We start from the raw sequence: 4,426 nt of genomic DNA, 5'->3' as shown, positions 1-4,426 counted from the left end.
TTACAGCAAGATATTACAATATTTAATAATGAAATTGATATAAATTATTTAATTATTTAATTCAAAGGTGAATAAAAGAAATAAAGTCAAAATTGTTATAAATAAGTATATATCATAATAATTGTGATACATATCGTAGATTGGCGAACATTTCGACATTTTGTAGAAAATCACAACTTTGACGAAAGAAACTCAAATCGAGAGAGCCCCGGAGTGCGTCGGTAGGACGGACGGCTGTGTGTCAGTGAAGAGACTGACAATGATGGATGACTACGCGTGATGCGTGTGAGTCAAGCCCATACGATGCCATGAGCTCCGAGCTCATATGTGACCTCCGGTTCGAGCCGGCCGAACTGTTGCTATCGTTGCATCTGTGCAGAACACCCTCCCGAAACACGATCCCCGATCAACGATCCTCCCCACATCGGCTAATTTCTCCAAGCTATTAACTTTTTCTCCGACAAAGACCGAAGGCCTTACGGGCGGGAGAGAGAAAAGGAGAAAAAGAAGAGAAAAACGTCCAAGGACTAGAAAATTGCGCTTTAACCTCCTCTCTTATGTAGCGCAATCGCCCTTATATATAGCGCTACGCTTCCGTTTCTTTATTTTTCTTTTCAGGAGCACGCGACGAGATACTTGGCGATTCGACAGTCACACCTGATCTGAGCAAACCATCGAACGAATAAGGTCTCAATGAAGTAAACGAGTCCGAACGTTTTACAACGTGTATATCCTTATCGTCAATCATGCAATACTATCGTGGTCATACCAGACAGAGGGTGGACTCCGGAGTCTGGGTCAAGGGTTACCAGTTCCCGGAGTCGTACCGAACGTTTGCCCTTTTCCGCCCAACCGTCGCGACCATAAATCTTACGATCGTCAAGGGACAACTCATTCACGCCACTTTGCCTTCCATCCGATATCTGCTGCGGGGGTAGAAAATGCATGAATCTCTACTATACGATTTTCACCGTGATCCGCAACACGCAACACGCGTCACCATACAATACAGTCGTAACTCGCATCTTTCATTCCGTTTAATTCGTTTAGAATCGTTAATTTTCATAACATTGTGCCTCGCCAGGATACTTTACGTCGCAGACAGAGAGAGGGAGAGAGAGAATATATTCCACGGCCGCCACGAGAGAAGATTAATTAACGTGTCGTACACGCGCACCAAGATTTCTGGAATTACCGTGATTGTTTCATTTAATCGATTTCGCGGCCGGTATTTTTTGAAACAAAGAACCTCAAGTCCGAATCGAAAGGAGGTAGAAGGCAAGCAAGATACGAGTAGCCGGTTCTTGCTTCTTTTTCTTCTGGGACTCGCGCGCGCGCGCGCGCGAGAGAGAAATGTCGTTAACGCTTAAATGTTAATAAATGTAGATAGGGAATGAGAAGGGGGAAGGAAGGAGGAGGAAGAGAAGGGGGGTCTGCCTGTATATCAGGCAGGTAGAGATTCACCTGAGCGCCCGGTGACTAAGTGAAGAAGGTAAGAAAGTGCTGCTACGCTGGCGGCTGCTTTTGAGACTCGGTTTGTCATGGTTCGCATGATAGATGAAGGAAGCGGGAGCTTCGGCTCTTCACTGTATATATGGCGTTGAGTTTTAACCACGCGAAGAGAGAGAGAAAAATAGATCGAGAGAGAGGAAGAGGGACACGATCATCTCGTCCGGTTAACTCGCGTTCGCCTGCTACAAATAGAATCCTTACATATCCCGTGCTCCCGTTACCGGCAAATGACGAAACTGCGAAACTCACTTCCGACCGATTCTTCCGCCTCCGAAGGCATCGAAGAGTCGACACGCGATCGGCTTTCAATTTTAGCTTCGAGACTGGACATCAGAGAATGCGTTTGGCCCACCAACTCGGAGAGATGAAAATGGAAATTCTCGCGAAGAGAATTGTTGAAGAGAGTCGTCACGTCTAAAACATTATTCATTTGTTGGCAATAGAAGTTTTGCGATACGACTGGGAATATGCGAAGGTCTTCTACCACATTACAATCGTAGGTAGGTGTATGCGCCGTATCTTGAAGAGTAATGAGGCCTACAGCGGAGGAAATTAATAAACGTAAGTAGTAAACGTTAGTAAAAGTTGCTGAATAAGTCACATTTAAAACTTCTCGTATACGACCTTATAACTGTAGTTCCCAGTATTTTCCGTTATTACATCATCTAGTGTAACTATAATTCTGCATTTAGCGAAACATAAGGCACAGAAATATCTTCTTAATTAAATAATTTATAATATAAATAAATTTCTCATTAACCATCCCGATATTTCAAAATAATTATTTAGATTCAATAAATAACGTTACAATTTTCCCTATTAAACTGACAATGAGATTAAAATTATGTATAATTTCGTAATATTTCGTAATAGTTTAAATTTATTTTGAGAGAAGTAGAGTTTTAGGTTTAAACTACTCGATCGAATTCTAGAAAACTGCACGAAGCAATCGATATCATCATCTAGAACGTTTTGAAAAAAGCACTATGAACATATGTTATTATCGGAATGATAAGTTGACTTCCGTCACGCTACACACAATATTCGAATTGTTATAATAGTCACATTATATACACACCTAAATACGGCACACTCCAATTAATTAATTGCATCTGGTATAATATTAATGCGATGCCTGAATTTTAATAACGATGAGTCTCGCGATCGATCAATAAAGCAATACATATATCTCGAAAGATCTACCAGTAGTAACAGAAATATATTTTGATAATTAGATTAATCGTAATCGGCGAGCTTACTAGTCCTTTTTCGGCCGATATAGACTTATGTATGTCGGGATGAGACGACAAATCAGTCGCGGGAGCAAATGCTGCGTACGCGTGTAACGGAGCAGAACGGCCCTATAAAATGACTAATGATGTAAGGTGGGTGTAAAGTGAAGCGGCTATTGATTCGTAGACGCATAAATGACACGTCTATCGGCTACCGAGGCCACCAGTCATGCTGAGGTTTCAACTCTTAGCACGGTGAACCCCCAAATCTCCTCACTCAACGACCCCGGTAGCTATAGAGACGATGATAAACGGTCCATAGTAGCTCTGGAAGCTGTGCGGTTTACAATTACCTAGTAATATCTTCTCGCTTCTAAAACCGCGCGCGCGAGGAGAGGAGATGAATCAGTAATTCGTTAATTTTTAATCACACAACAGCAAGGTCGTACGAGATCTTTCAGATCTTCTTTGCAAAACACTTTTCGCGCGAGTATCGTCGGGTGTTAAAAGAGGGGTTAAACGAATGAGCCATTAGAATATATCGACGAACGTTTCTATGAATTATTAATAAGCAAATATAAATAGTGATTTGTGTCAGGCTGTCACGTCGCGTCATAATCATTAGCTTGATCGATAAATGCGAGATAATTAAATAAAATTTAATTTCGCAATATATACGCCGCGAGATGGAAGAAAGAAAAAAAAAAGAAAAGAGATAAAAGACGAGCGTAATGATAGGAAAGGTGTTTACTTCTGGTTTGACGTGGAATCCAATCAACGTCTCCATTGCGACTTGACCTTACGAGAATTGGGTCGAGGATCCACTCGAAAGATTAATGCTTAGTCTGATTAGTCTCAGGATCTCCGAGGCCTGCGCCTTCCACCATTAGCGGATTCGTGATCTTTGCCCGTTGCTTGCAAAACAATTACAAAATCAAGATGATTCTCTATCTCTTTTCTTTCATCTTTTACTATTATATATACATTTATTATTATTTATAAATTAATAGTGACAATATGATTTAATCAAACAGTGTGATGATGTTCATCCATCTAACAGAAATTAATAAACAAAGAGTACAAAGATATCAAAAAATGACACGTATCCAAATAATATCTGAGAAAATATTTGAATAAAAAATAGAATAGAATATAGTTTGTAGATCAAACTTCTTTTAATTAAAATTACGTTAATAAAATAATTATAATTCGTACTTTTAATAAGTTACATCCTGTGTAACTTTTTATAAAATTACATAATAAATAGAATATTATTTATATTAATTTGTTTAAAGAATATATGTGAAAAACAGGTTGAAAAAAGTGCAAAAAGCTATAGCTAAAGCTGAGATGAAATCGTTTGTTACATGTTGCTTCCGCCGTTTATCAGTTACAATGCGCAGGGTTTGTTTATGTATGTTAACATGGCGTCGGCTTGTATCCCTCCTATCCATAGGTTTGATTTATAGGCGGAGCATCTGACAGTAGACACCACCCTCGGAAATACAACAGCTGTTTCATGCGATGTCACGAGAAACTCAGCCAGGTTTATGACATCTATACGACACGACGGAAACAAATTTTCTTTCCCATAATATCGCGCGTTGGACGATTCATCGAATATTCTCCTGCGGCGGGAATTATTCGAAAATCGATTCTCTACATTATCGTTTGTAGATTTC

The 4,426-nt window shown here is 39.8% G+C and overlaps 1 protein-coding gene and 1 long non-coding RNA gene across 2 annotated transcripts in view; one reads left to right on the top strand and one right to left on the bottom strand.

Annotated features, from left to right (window-relative positions):
* The window catches only part of LOC145941778 (uncharacterized), a 186,510-nt gene that overhangs the window by 57,930 nt on the left and 124,154 nt on the right, over positions 1–4,426 (top strand). The gene's annotated exons all lie outside the window — the stretch shown is intronic.
* Positions 1–4,426, bottom strand: part of LOC145941782 (uncharacterized) — a 216,563-nt gene that overhangs the window by 94,678 nt on the left and 117,459 nt on the right. The window lies entirely within an intron of this gene.

Source organism: Prenolepis imparis, unplaced genomic scaffold (genome assembly GCF_030444845.1).
Source record: "Prenolepis imparis isolate NDT839.2.m4 unplaced genomic scaffold, iyPreImpa1.0 SCAF_10, whole genome shotgun sequence".
NCBI classification, from domain to species: Eukaryota; Metazoa; Arthropoda; class Insecta; order Hymenoptera; family Formicidae; genus Prenolepis; species Prenolepis imparis.
This window is presented reverse-complemented; position numbering and strand designations above follow the sequence as displayed.